Source organism: Bombus huntii, chromosome 2 (assembly GCF_024542735.1).
Source record: "Bombus huntii isolate Logan2020A chromosome 2, iyBomHunt1.1, whole genome shotgun sequence".
Classification (NCBI taxonomy): Eukaryota; Metazoa; Arthropoda; class Insecta; order Hymenoptera; family Apidae; genus Bombus; species Bombus huntii.
In genome coordinates this window covers 14,457,097-14,471,975 of record NC_066239.1, presented here as the reverse complement: position 1 = coordinate 14,471,975, position 14,879 = coordinate 14,457,097, and the positions used below count along the sequence as shown (strand labels likewise).

Sequence of the window (14,879 nt, the reverse complement as noted above, 5' to 3'; positions counted from 1 at the left end):
ATCGTATCACGCACGACGCACGACGTGCTTATCAGCAAATTGGAGCGACTAAATTCACGCGTGTTAAAATGAAGCATAGCAATACAAATTGTTTCGTGCCGCTATCGTTTCGCGCTAGAAGACACAGAGGGAGGGTTAAAGTAGTCGAGTCAGTATAGTTGATTTACAACACACGCTGGCTGTTTCCTGGTGCGTTTTGCCGCAGTCAGCATGACGATGATTCCGAGTCACGTTGATCTCGAAGCGTGTGGCAGTGCAAACGCGGCAGGTCCACCGAGGGAATTAAGCGGATTAGATGGCGGATCATCCTCGTGCTTTTTCCAGATCATACGGGATTAAAATGACGGTGTATCTTGGGATTGCTCGGCATACGTTCTCGTCGATTCGCTGAGAGTCGAAATTATCGTAATTTTTTTAAATATTGTTTCTCTGATACACGGAAAATTAAATGGCGAAGACTACATATATATATATATAGAGAGAGAGAGAGAGAATTCGTTATATTCTTTAATGTTGTTCACGTAATATATGGAAAATAAAATGGCAAAGAATATTTCATATTGTTACATATATGATATCGTTCCAAACAATATCATTGTCGAATTTGCTTTTATGTGAAATTTTATGTTGGAATTTTTTACGACCTATTTGGCTTTGTAAAAAAGGGTATAAGGTATGAGCAAGTGGTCGAGAAAATAAATGCCAGCATGCCAGCAGATAGTGGTATGAAGAAGCTATTGAAGTCCTTGTTTCTTGTCATTCGTTATTTATGACACTTTGGCCGTCCATTTTAGATTAGAATCCGACTTGTTGAGTGCTTTAATTGGTTACATAGTATCTCACGCTTAGGTCACTGCTTTTTCACATAAGTTTTCTAGCTAAGGAACATCACCACGTCACACCATATGTCGTACCAACGATATCGTATAATAATAAATATCAAATAAATATCATAATTTAATCACCAACTTGAGATCTAGTACTTTTTCATTAGAAACCCAAAATTACATTCCAAATTCTGTCAAGATTTTTAAATATATAGGTCGCAGTGCAAAAATTCCCTAGAATACTAACCTAACAAGACGCCGTAACCTAAACATAAACCCGAAACACCCGAAACCTATCAAACAGAGTTACGCCATCAAATTTCCGTACACCTCGCTCGAAATCTCCCTGAAACACGCCGAGCGAAGGAGAAAAAAGAAACACAATCACTTGAATTCAAAGCGAAGTGAGGTTAAAAATTGCAAGTAGCACTAGGCGTTACCGGAAATAGGGGAAAGTGCTAGCCTCCGGGTACCGCACGAACCCCCTTCCCTGATTATTGTTCCCGCTTTACGAGTACTTACTTGATCCTCTCTCGTGCGCGAAAAACGAAATCGCTCGTGGAGGAGAGAAAGAGAGAGTGTGTGTGTGTGTGTGTGTGAGAGAGAGAGAGAGAGAGAGAGGAGGACCGGTAGTCGGAGAGTGAATTTTCGTGAAAGATCGGGCAACAATGAGCTGGTTGAAAGGATCCGGCTCGACCTACTTTGCAGGACCGGAACCGAGCCGATTTTAGAGGCGAAGTTAAACCGCGGAGCTTTTCAATCAACTTTCCCCGGAAAGTTTCATAGCGGGAGCAAAAGAAGTGGTGGGGCAAGTTAAACCCGGAGGGGACTGTTTTTTTATAAAATTAGACAATCCTTTTGTATGGAAAATATAATCTATACATGAAAGTTCGCGGAATGGACACGATATAGGGTATAGCCGTAATTTTGTTCAAGCAACGATTTATTTTTATGGTACAATACAATTTAGATAGTTCAGTTTTGGAAGAAAAAATATTATCGAGCTTATTATTTTACTTCAAGATCGTACTTTCTTTTTTTCTTTTTTCTGAATGAGAAATTTCGTTGTACTATTTATCATCTATGTTTCACTTGTAATTTATTTCGGTTCTCATTTCTATTAGTGCGACGATGCAGAATATGCAAATATACAGGGTGCCTGTTTTGTCTGAATACGAAATCTCATGAAAAAGTGTGACGAAGAATGGACCCATTGAAAGTAGCAGAAGTCTAAATATGGTCTTTGTCAAAATAGAGCCTCGTTCGTAATATATTTCGATGGAAACTCTCGAAAGTCTCAACTCTCGAGGTCCATCCGAGATCCACTTCTAAAGTTCGTAATTTTCGAGTTACCTGTTTCGAGTACCGAGTTAACGTCATTGAAAGGAAACGCTTCACCTTTGAAAGAAAGCAAGCTGAAAGATGAAGGGTGTAAAAAAAAAGGGGCGATCGACGCTGGTCGAAGGTTGCTATCTTTGTTGGGAACAAGTCGCCGGGAAAAACTCGCTTGACCCAGTTTCCGGGACTGATACGACGGCGATGGCCACCGAACACCGCTTCCAAACGATTTATGTACAGACTTTTTCTACCTCTATCGTATCCTTTTCTATTTTTCTCCATCTTTTTTCCCGGTTCGGCACGTTCTATCGATGGGTACAATCTTTCACAGGTGATTCAAGAGGGAAGAGAGACGAATAGCATGAAACTTAACGCTCGTTACATCTTCAGTTTGTTTTTTCTTTTTTTTATATAAAGAATAATAAAATACATCGATTAATATATAAAAGAAAGAAGAAAAAAATAGTTCAATTTAAAAAAATAGAAGGTTGTCATTTTTCATGTTTCCACGTAAAGATTTAAATGAGTTTATCGTAGTTTCATGTAGCTGAATAAAAACAGAAGTTTAGCGTGCTTTGGTATCAAGTGGCGATTTTCTCGTATGGCTCTGTGTTTTGGCTCGAAGAAAGTGGACATGTGTGTTTAGGAGAGCCCGGTGATGGTGCACATTTAAGAAAAGGGGCAATTGAGAACGAACCCAAGTGAGAGCTGGAAAAAATTGACCTAAAAAGTATGCTGGTGAGAATTGTGAAAAACGAGAACGTAGCGTGATACTCGCGCGGTTGTTCACAGTTTCCTCTTCATTTTGTAATTTATCATTTTACTTTGGTATATGTTCCTCGTTTATTTTAGTATCTGTCATAAATACGTCAACCGTGGTGACTGCTAAGAATAAAATTCACGTTTCTATTTGTTACACTTGGCCGGCGTAGAACAAGAACTGAATCTAAATTGGTCAACATCTGTGGTATGCGCAACTGAAAAATTCATATTCGTGCATAGCTGGGAAACTTAAATTTTCTATCGACGTTTTCGAGTCTACACGGTATTGATAACGCTCGTCTGACTGGAACGTTTCGCTATTTGCATAAAAATTGCACGTCTGATGACCATTGTAAATTCCAGCCAACAGACGAACTATCGATCGTTGTGGCCGACGTATCGCGATTCCGTGGACGAAGATTGACGTTTCGACGAGTGGATATGAAGAACCGTTACGAAATTATCGTTTCAAGGGAATCCTTGAAACACGTTTGCAATCGAACATCTTTAAAAATAGCTGATCTTCGTCGATGCAAATTTTAATAAACAAATCACCGAGAGTTTAATCGAATAATATTCTCTTGAGGATGTAAAATTATCAAGAAATCTTGTCACAACTGACCAGTGAAATAAAACCATTCGAAGCCAAGCAATTCTTGCGAGAACAAGAAAGACTATAAATTTTTGTAAATTAGCTTACGCGGTAGCCTAGACATGAAACTTCTGTCGATGAAACCGGTACGAAATATAATTTTCCAATTATCAACGTCACCATAATGCAAAGGGTCGGTGGATTACAAGGGTTAACACAACCGCATCGCTTGCGCTTAGAATGTCGACATCCCTTGCCAAGAAATCCCAATAATTCAATCGCGATCCGAAGTGCATCTCGCTCTCTCGGACCGTCACTCGAAGAACATGTGCGCCATCTGAATACATACGTCGAATTACCAGGCACCTGTTAGACCACGAACAAAACGTTGTCCGGCTCCCTTCAACTCTGTTCCTGTCTGTCGAGCGCTATCTCGCATCTGCAAGGTATTAAGCGGTTGCACAAGAATGAGAGAAGAGAGCGGCGGAGAGGGGAGAAAGAGGTAGACGAAGAGGAGGTAGGAGAAGAACGACGACAACGACGACGACGGACACGCCGGCGAAAACATTATTTCCTAAGAACAGAGCTCGCTTTGTGAGCGGGACAGTTTGAAGTGCGTCCATCAGGGAGCAGATGCTGGGGGCGCACGAGTGTCGTTGAATCATAGATTCCTAGATTACAGGCTGACTGGAAGGAAAGCGGGGAAGGACCTCGCTGTGAAATGCAAGAGACGATGAGAGGGTGTCGGTGAAACGAGAGCCACGGACAGAGGAAGAGAGGACCGGTTGATTTAACGGAGCCTGCTTCTGACGAAGCGACTCTGTAATTTTGTTATTTCCTCCCTTTTCTTTTTTTTCCTTCTTCTTTTTCGCTCTTTCTCGTGGAAACAGGGGGACGAAAAAAAAAAAAAGAAAGAAAAACGAACGTCGCGTCTAGGGATAGTCTGATTTGTCTCGATTCGCGACCGACGTCTCGAGCACTGTGATTGAAATCAAGACAAGGATTTAGTCAACTTGTTATTGGATTAGGTTTCTTCAATGACGAACGATAACTAATGTCTGTACCGTGGATTTTCGCCGAATTTATTTGCTTCATATGTACGTGTCTCGTATATTTATCGCTTGGTTTCTACATAAGCGTCCTCCCAACACTTGCAAATACAGGTATAAATACTCTTGGATGTAAGTTGTAAGAAATATGTGCGCATGTATGACGCGTTTCTATTAGAAGTCCTAAGAAGAACGGCAGTGTGACATTATTGGACTTCCGTAAAATTTACAATCGTTTTATGGCTTGCAGCTTTCACGTAGAACACATGGCTGAAGCATTCGAGGAACGGACTTGAAGTCACTATCGAGTGCAGGAGGAAAAACCAGCTGCTGGGAAAAACAGTAAATACGAAGGAATAGCGAGCACCGGATCTTCAAAAATGAAGATCCTGTTCGCGTTTCGTCCGTTTCTGTTTCTCCAAAAATCACGCTCGTTTCTACCTAACTGATATCCAGTACCTAGCAATTCGCCAGATGCTAATGAAGAATTCACGCTTGTGCTCATCTGAAATCCTCTTTAAATTCGTTGCACTGGTCGTTTTACACCGCTTCCTCTCCCTCTTCTTCTTCCTGTCTACAATTTTTTTTCTTCCGTCTTTTTTTCTATTTTATTATTTTATATCACGCCGATAGAATTCATTCCGGAAACCACGTCGCGAAATGACGCGCGGCCAGTTTTTATTTCATTAATTATTGGAATACCTGAATACCAGTCAGTTTTATTCGCGTCCCCCCGGGGAATTTTCATTAGTAGCAGTTTCAATAGCGGCGTATGGCACTTTACTGATTGCGTGCCGGCCACAATGGCGGCTGTACGCGGCGCAGCGCGCACGCCGCGCGTATCGCCCGTTACACGAGCGGACCGCGAGCCCCGTGAAATATCGATGGCAATAAAATTTCATGGACGCGGGGGTAATTCTATCGTTGCCACCGTCGTATGCGTCGAAGACACGCGGCTCTCGCGATATCATCCCGCGAATTTTTCGCCCGCCAACCGGATTTACGACGGCTCTTCGTCATACCGACGCGAATTAAAATGTCCGTCGCGACGACTGGCTTTATCGCCGCGCGAATCTTACCTGTACATGGTGTTAGAACAGGTTATGTAAGAATACATAGATTTCCAACCATGTTATTACAATTAATCTTCCGATCTATCTCTTTCGCTTCTATTCTACGTTTTTTTGTTTTATTATTTAATTTGTACTTTAGAATTTGTCCAGCTGGACACTTGATAAATTTTTCTAACTTAATTGCTAAATAACATGTGGTTGACTATCCCTAGCGGGATACCATCTTCGAGTTTGACTATTTTATTTCTTTAGAGAGGTCAGTGGGGTGTTCTTTTTCGTCATGTACGGAATGAATTTTCCAACGAATTCACAACGTTTTCACTATATTCTATGATCTTACTGAAACGTAAGATTATAGTTGATAACCGCACCCTGGTACAGCACATTTTTTTGTTTTATTATTTAATTTGTACTTTACAATTTGTCCAGCTGGACACTTGCTAAATTCTTCTAACTTAATTGCTAAATAACATGTGGTTGATTATCCCTAGCGGGATACCATCTTCGAGTTTGACTATTTTATTTCTTTAGCGAGGTCAGTGGGGTGTTCTTTTTCGTCATGTACGGAATGAATTTTCCAACGAATTCACAACGTTTTCACTATATTCTATGATCTTACTGAAACGTAAGATTATAGTTGATAACCGCACCCTGGTACAGCACATTTTTTTGTTTTATTATTTAATTTGTACTTTAGAATTTGTCCAGCTGGACACTTGATAAATTTTTCTAACTTAATTGCTAAATAACATGTGGTTGACTATCCCTAGCGGGATACCATCTTCGAGTTTGACTATTTTATTTCTTTAGCGAGGTCAGTGGGGTGTTCTTTTTCGTCATGTACGGAATGAATTTTCCAACGAATTCACAACGTTTTCACTATATTCTACGATCTTACTGAAACCGCACCCTGGTACAACACATTTTTTTTTTATTATTGTTTAATTTGTACTTTAGAATTTGTCCAGCTGGACACTTGGTAAATTTTTCTAACGTAATTGCTAAATAATATGTGGATGACTATCCCTAGCGGGATACCACCTTCGAGTTTTTTTTTTTTTTTATTTTATTTATTAAAATTTACAATCAATTCTCGCATTGAGAATTTTCAGTAATTATCTTCAAGTTTGACTATTTTATTTCTTTAGTTAGTGGGTGTTTTCTTTTTAGTCTTCTTTCTATGAGAGTTTTGCTCGCTTTAGCAGTCAGTTGGTTTGGATGTGTTGCTGTTCTTTCCTTGTGTTCTATTCTACGTTGACGATATCGGAAGATTTGTGATAAACATCATATCAACAGAAACGGAGTTAAAATTAACGCTACGTTACATGAAATGTATAAAAACGTCGATACAATGCTTTACTGTTGCAGACCGGAGATCGTTGGTTGGCGAACGCGAGCAAAGACAGTCCTCGACATTGAGAAAGGGCCTGGGCGAGGCTACAGTTCGGGAAACGCTTCTTGAGACCTGGTGCAAAATTATGATACGCGCGGCGCCGGAGCAAACGGGCCCGCTGCACATGGCCCCTCGTGGAAAGAAATAAAGTAAGGTCCTGTCAGTTATGGGCCAAATTTCTCTCAACGCTGTAACCTCGCATTCAGAAAAACGTATCTAATAAACCGCTCTCAGTGTACTTGAATTACGATACGAGAGAAATTTTTATCATAGAACTTTCCGCCCAAAATTCTTCTTCATGTCGACAAATTTGTGGCTTCGACTGTCTACAGTATCATAGTAAGAAACACATTTTATTTCATTTTCTTGTATTATTCCACTTGAAAATACGTCAATGACGAAAACACTTAGCATGTTTAAACCCTAAAATTCAAAGACGCTTCGACTTGTTTAACAAAAAAAAAAAAAAAAAAGAAATCTAATTAATCGAGAAAATATGTATGCTGACTAAATCTGAAGTAAAAACATCAGCAAACATCGCACGAAATTCCAAGCAAACCTTCTTTTAAAGACATTGCAGAGCTTATTCTTGTCCGCATCTTGTCTCGTGTGTATCCCGTGTATCCAGAAGCCACGGCTTGTTTCAATATTTTTGTTCACGTGGCGTGAAGAATTTGTCGCCAGTCCACGGTCGGGCCATTATTCCGGCTCTTCAATCTCTCCGTCGCCGGGACTCTTCGTCTTTCACCTCGAATTAGGTTTGACTAGTGGTGTGCGCGTTCGCGTTCGCTAAGCGCGGACGGTTCATAAATAGTGAACAGTGTCGAGTTTCTTTGACGGTGGCCGCCGTTCTCGGGGTTTTTCGACTCGCCTCTTATTTTCAGAAGCGACGATTAATTTCCAGCTACGAACGAGCTGACGAACGACGCTACGAGCACAGCATGAAAACGAGACGGACGTGGCCAGGCGAAAAAGATGGGAAGACAGGACGAAGGAGAGAGAAAAGAGAGTGAGAGAGAGAGAGAACATGATGACAGCAGCACTTTGATGTCACGAAACTCGATTAAAAATCACTGCGCTCCTCGGAATGGATTGCAGTCGTACGCTGGCGTCGAATAGGGTTAGAAACCTAGTTTATTTGTTCGCGTATCCGCCAGCGTCTGTGTAGTCAAATTAACTAGCCTCGTTATTCAATGACGCTGATCGAATTTTCTGAAATAATTGCCATCGGTGCGACAAAATATGAAACTAAAGATTATGCTGCATTCCAGTTATTGGAAATACGTATAGCAGCGGACCCGATATATTAAACAATTGACGCGTTGTCTGCGTTTCGTATTTCATGGGTTTCCCATGGTTTTATTTAAGGCGTTACTTGTGTTTTGATAAATTACGTTATGTAGGGAATGAATTTTTCAACTAATTCACAACGTTTCCACTATATTCTACGATCTTAATGAAACGTAAGATTATAGTTGATAACTTCAACCGCACCCTGGTACAACACATTTTTCTTTTTTTTTTATTATTTAATTTGTACTTTACAGTTTGTCGAGCTGGACATTTGGTAAATTTTTCTAGCTTAATTGCTAAATAACACGTGGATGGCTACTCCCAGTGGGATACTATCTTCCAGTTTGACTATTTTATTTCTTCAGTGAGTGGGTGTTTTCTGTCTAGTCTTCTCTCTATGAGAGTTTTGCTCGCTTCAGCAACCTGGTAGTTTGCATGTGTTGCTCTTCTTTCCTTGTATTTTTCTGCGTACCTGTCGATTTCTTCCTTGGCCGTTGGTATTTCCGAGTCTTTGCGTATATCCTCGTTTCTGACATACCATGGGACGTTGACTATTGCTCTCAGTATCTTCTGTTGTAGCGACTCTAGTTTATTTACGTGGCTCATTGCTGCTGTTCTCTATAATGGGTATTCCATACGTTCAAATTGGTTTTATTATCGTTTTGTAGATTTTCAGTTTATTTTCTATGCTGAGTTTAGAGTTTCGACTAGTTGACCAGTACATCTGTCTTCTTTCTATCCGTATTTTGTCTATAATTGATTTAGTACGGAACGACACATTTGCTACGATAAAAAAGTCACTCGGTAGCTAAAGATCAAACTGTGTTTAACCTCGTAATCAATCGTAAATATTTCTAAGAACCATGTGTACGCACGAAATTCGTGACGTGCGCATCATCACAAGATAGAGAAACATCGAGAAACACAGGAGCCCCGATTTTCACTGTTACGTTCGCTCTTTGCCAAACGATTCTTCCTCGAAACGCATTACCGCCACCGGAGTGTTTTGAAAAAGCTCACCTTTCGCTGATTCTATTTATGAGATTCTCTCTAGAGAGACACTCGTGCGTGGCCACCGGTACGTGGTAATGAAGGCGAGTTACTAGGACGCGGGATCGCCGCGGTTTGTAAGCGTCCACGCATGCGTGTATTTTTCCAAGAAACGCGACAGATACAGCGAGACCGTGCTCGACTGGTTCTCGTTTGAATAATGGAGAAGCAAAACCTCGTAACTTTGGTCAATGTTATCTCTCAAAGCTTTGTTCTCTCCGTGGCCGTGCCTCATCCAAACTCATTTTCATAATTGCGCACTATGTCATAGCTTTTTTGCGCCCCTATTTCTCCCATCTTTCGCAGTCAGCGCGCCGCTCTAATTCTCTTTTTCTCTCTAACCACTAGGGCCCCACCGCCCCTCCCTTCCCGCCTCCTCTTCGTTTCCTTCTTTTCTCTCTTTCCTCTATTTTACGCGGACGACGTCGCGTTAAAAACATTTTTAATTACATTAAATTTCGTTTTTCTCAACGTTTATTGCGCGTCACGAGGAAGCCAGTGTAATCATAACGTTTGCACGTACGCATCCTTCCGCTCGCGAACGTCTTTGCCGTCGTTGCGCTGCTGCTCGGCTTTTTCCTCCCCGGCCGGAAAGCCCTCGACAAAACAAACGATCGCGTTATTTACCGGCGCATCTTTGAATAATTAGAAAATCGTTTCGTTTACTATTATTTCGTGCTTGAACGAGATCTGTGCAATAAAGGTGGAGGATTTGGGAAAATTAAATTCCTGCAGACTATCTTGGAAGAAATGTCGGCTTTTGGGATGCTTGAAGCAATTAGCAGAGCTGGGTAATTCGAGATAATGAACTAATCGTTATAAAAACCAGGTAAAAAGCAGCGAAACTTGGAAGGAGATATAGGTCAGTCGTTGAAGCAAAAACTTGATTTTATCTTCGTTTCGTCAAAGTATACTGCATCGAGCACGTATGAGGTTTTTTGCGCGGCTATCAGAGATATCAAAAAGCGGCGGAACAGCAGCGCGAAACATCGCTTTTACTTTCGCAACAAGAAGGAAACGTTTTATGGAATCCGTAAACGTGGAAGCGTGTTCGCGTAGTACGGTTCAAATTCGTTACATAATTCAGCCGTGCATTTGCATAAATTCAAATTACACAGCTGTGTGAGCTCGCCTATGAATAAAACTGGCCCGAGAAACAATATATGCAATATATTACCTCAACGAGCATCGAATAGAACGGCTGAAACGGTTTTGTCATTTAGGCTAACGAGCCGACCGAATTCCATCCACAGATTCTAACAAATTATTATAATTTATCGATTCTATTTAAGAAATTCAACGTTGCTTTCACTTTGCTGTAAGAGGGAAAGGTATTTTTAAAAAGCTATTGACGATCTATTTACACGTTACAGAAATCAAAAATACGTTGAACAGCCTATGTATGTGTATCCATAAGCAGTACATAGACAGGAATATAAAAAGGGAGAGAAGATAGAGACTCGAACGAAATTACGGAACTTTAATTTGCAGTATACTTCCTTTACATCTCACAGCGGGAGTGCGAATATTTTTCACAGACGGGAAATTCATATCGGAAAAGACATTAGAGCGGAGTGTGGGGACGTTTTAAAATTCTGGGTCAACGAAAGTACTAATTAACATGCAAATTGTACATATTAATCTTATAAGGCTCCGTTTCTGCTGGCAAAGTGAAGCTCTGTAATCAAAGCGCGGCAACGCTTACGCGTCACCAGGCAAATGCAAATTCGATCGTAAAACGGCTTGCAACGATCTACCGACACCCCCTCCCCTATTTTCCCACCCTTTTAGATATCACTTCAGAACGTTTTGAATCGAACGGATAATTAACGAAAGAATAATCAATGATAAACTGTCGTTTCCGTATAGTCGTTGGTATCTTTTTAGTAGGTAGTAATTTTGGCCTGCGTGCTTCCGTAATTAATATCATTTGTTCGTATTCGAGCCGATTTCCCTTGAAATTAATTAAACCGAGAACAATCGTATACCGATGTTCTGTTGCTTGAATTTCCAATAAAAGTTCAGACAAATTTAAATGAAATAAACCGAGAGAAATATTGGCTATATTCTTCTCTATCTAACTAGATCATTATTTCGAATCTTTTTTAAATCGACACATCCTCTTTTGTAATAGCTACAAATATAACCTGCCATCTTCCTTCGATTAAACGAATATTTTTAATGAAATACAGTTGCGTCAAATTCTACCAGTCTTCGATAAAAAAAAAAAAAAAATGATCTTGGCGATGCCCTGGAAAATATATTTCGTCAGCCAGAGATCGAGAACTCAGGTCCTGGATAATCTTGAAATTAAAATGATATCAAATGGTAACATTTTTTAATTACATTCCTGTGATCGTGATACATATTTGACACGGTACGAAAGGATCTCGGTAAATGGAACATCTCATTATTTACGCCTGGCCTTAATATCGCTGTCGCTAATTTGTCGGATTTTTAATACGTGTTTCTCTTTCGCCCGTTTCTTTTCGCAGGTGTTGGTCGGAAAAATTTTTACACGTTAATCGCTGGGACCGATCGAAGCGAGTAATTTGTACAAGTCGGCAGATGACACGCGAATCGTGCATTAGGGGTGAGTTTGTATGTAAAGAGGAAAGGTCGCCGATCGATGTGGTCGCCACACGAACAGAGACCAATCGGGCTCGAAGTCGTTGACTTTTCAAAGAAAGTGACTGCAGGCTATAATAAAATGTTATTTATAGAACTATTATTCCACGTTCTTGCCTATGCAAGTGAATAATAAGGGACTTTTTTTAGATTTATGTTCAAGGCTTGTATTACCACGGTTCTTCGATGATATCTGCATGTAAAGTGAGTTTCTTTGGCAAGAAAAAAAGGACTGTTCTGCTTCATTAGCAGTTCATTACTCGTTATAACCTAAAGCAGCCAGAGAACATGTTAATTGAATGGACTCGCTAATTTTCCCTGCATTATTCCTGTCGTTTTCTGGAATCGATTCTTAAATGCGAAGGTAAGGAAAAAAGAAAGATCTCGTTGATGGAGATTCGTTAACTCGACGTCATAGCACCAGCCGCATCACGCTCGATTAACGCGCCACTGCTCTGACGAACAAATAATTAAGCTTCATGATAATGACGCGTCAGTAAAATTCCAGGATCTAGATTATTTTCCTATTTTGGAAAATAGATTTATCGAGTTATACAGGAAATCGCGTGAAACGATTAGGTTCAAACAACATGGTTAACAAGAACTATATTTGCTTCGATTCTTAACTTGACCGCTCTTCAAGCGTTTCGTTAGATCGTAACACAAGTCGATGTCTGGTTAAGCATTCGACGAAGCAATATTTACGTGCGTGTAAATTGTTAATCAATAACGGACTGCGATTTAACAATTAGGAAACATTGAATTTTTAATATAGTTAAAGTAATTTTCAAGCAGAAAAGAAACACGTAACAAACAGAAATAAACCTAATGAGTTTTCACCCGATACCAATAAACGATCGATAATTGCAGCTAAAACTAACGCTTCCCTTCCGAACACCACTTATCAATCAACAAAAAACAAACTTTTCAAAACAAATAAACAACCCATACGTCGTAAAACAAAACAAAACAGAAAAAAAAAACAGTTCGACGAATCCATCGCACTATCCCGGCTCTGAAATCCAAAGATCCAAGCGAAACCCAATAAATCACGTCGCGGATGGTTTCAGAAAAAGCGGAACGCCGGCAGAGCAAACAACGGTAGCAACAAAAATAAACGTGGCGAACGCTCGCAAATCGAACGAGGGCCAACACTCTTCAAACTCCAGAAATAAAAGCTTCGCTCGACAGTCGATACACGCCCGGTGGCGAAGGTGAATGGACGTCGACTCGACTGCCGCAGAATCGCCAAGAAACCAAGACCTTCCACTAGCAATACTATTAGTTCTGTCGAAAAGTGTCCACGTTTCTCTTTTTTCCGATTCGCACTTACTACGCTGTTCAACACAGCTTGTAATCTTTATTCGTATTTATCAGATTTCAATAGTTGGAAAATACGGTTAATTATTGACGTATTTTGAAAAATTCGATAAGGAATATATAGATGGATTGTATGACAAATTATACGAAAGTTCTACGAAGCCAATTCTATCGAGATGGTATCCCTCTGGGGGTAGCCATCCGCGTGTTATTTAGCGATTAAGCTAGAAAAATTTACCGAATGTCCAGCAGGACAAATTGTAAAGTACCAATCAAATAATAATAAAAAAAGTGTTATTCCATCACACGAACTCTGATTAGTCGATTTCTTTAAAAACAAAGCTTCAGCCGACAAAATGTCGTATCAAATTTCCAACTCGTTTCTTCACGTAGAATCATCCCTCCATCAATACTCGTATTACCATAATCGTCTACGTTTAGTTGAAAAATTATTTAAAATTTTCAGTCCGGTTTACATTTACGAAAATTCCATATCCCAAAGAAATCAGAGAGTGACTTTTGGCCCACCTTGTATCCTCCACGGTCGACTTTAGCCGGCCCGACTCGCTTCATTTTTTTTATCCCTTCCCCTTTCACGCAGACGTTTCCCAATTGGAGCTCGGCTGCACGTGAAAATCTCTGCACGGTCAGTTTATTTTAGACGGAAGACGCGAGTCGGCCGAGGGGTCGCGTTCGAGGGTGTGTTTACGCGCGTGTGCACGCCAAGAGGACGAAGAGAGAAAGTGCAAGCAATTTCACGGGCAACACACGGCCAGGCACTCGGCGGTTGCAGCAGGTCGAAGAGGGTAAAAGGCTGCTGTTGCACCACTCCCCCTAAACCCCTCGTCCCTCGTGCAACGCACTTACCCAATCCCAACGTCCGCTCAGCCGTGTGCATCGCGGGTGCACTCGCGTTAAACATGTTGCTCCGCGCGAGCTGCCAGCGACGATCAAAAGTGCCGTCGCGTACCACTTATTGTAGAGACACGGTTTTTTCTTTTTCTTTTTACCCCTTTGCCAGCGCGAGAAGAGAGAGCTTTTGCGTGCTGCATACACGCAAGGACAGGATCGGAGAAGAATAACTAGGGAGAGGGTTGGTTTCTTCGAGTGGGCTGTTTCTGTTTGTGGGTCGGACCTACGACCGGAGAATTTCGATTGATGATACTTTTAATTATTCGCTCGGCTCCTTCGTCGGTGTAATTGGCAGGATATGATGCATTTCGCTGTTTGATTTCGATGGTCGTGGGGTAGAGGGTGGAGTCGAAGATACTGTACGTCGCAGCCTATAGGTCGGTTTATACATTGTATAAATAGACGGTTAGTACGACACTTAACACCAGAGCTACCACAAATTGACTGGTTTTACAATTTTGTTTTAAAAGTCCTACTTCGTGTTATATTTTTTTCTGCAATGATGTAATGACTTTCGCAACGATAACTAAAGGAATAATATAACGAATTCTATTTTGTTTTTCATGTATTCAAACTCAAAATAATTTTATATCGAGGCTACTTATACCAATACCAGTCGAAATGACCGGTGCTTGTCGAAGT

At 40.7% G+C, this 14,879-nt stretch overlaps 1 protein-coding gene and 1 long non-coding RNA gene across 7 annotated transcripts in view; one reads left to right on the top strand and one right to left on the bottom strand.

The window, feature by feature from the left end:
• Positions 1-14,879, bottom strand: part of LOC126873807 (teneurin-a) — a 703,125-nt gene that overhangs the window by 186,363 nt on the left and 501,883 nt on the right. The window lies entirely within an intron of this gene.
• On the top strand, positions 1,934-14,197 carry LOC126874104 (uncharacterized). Its single transcript, XR_007692665.1, has 3 exons — positions 1,934-11,970; positions 12,156-12,369; positions 13,076-14,197. It is a non-coding gene; the product is annotated as an uncharacterized LOC126874104 (long non-coding RNA).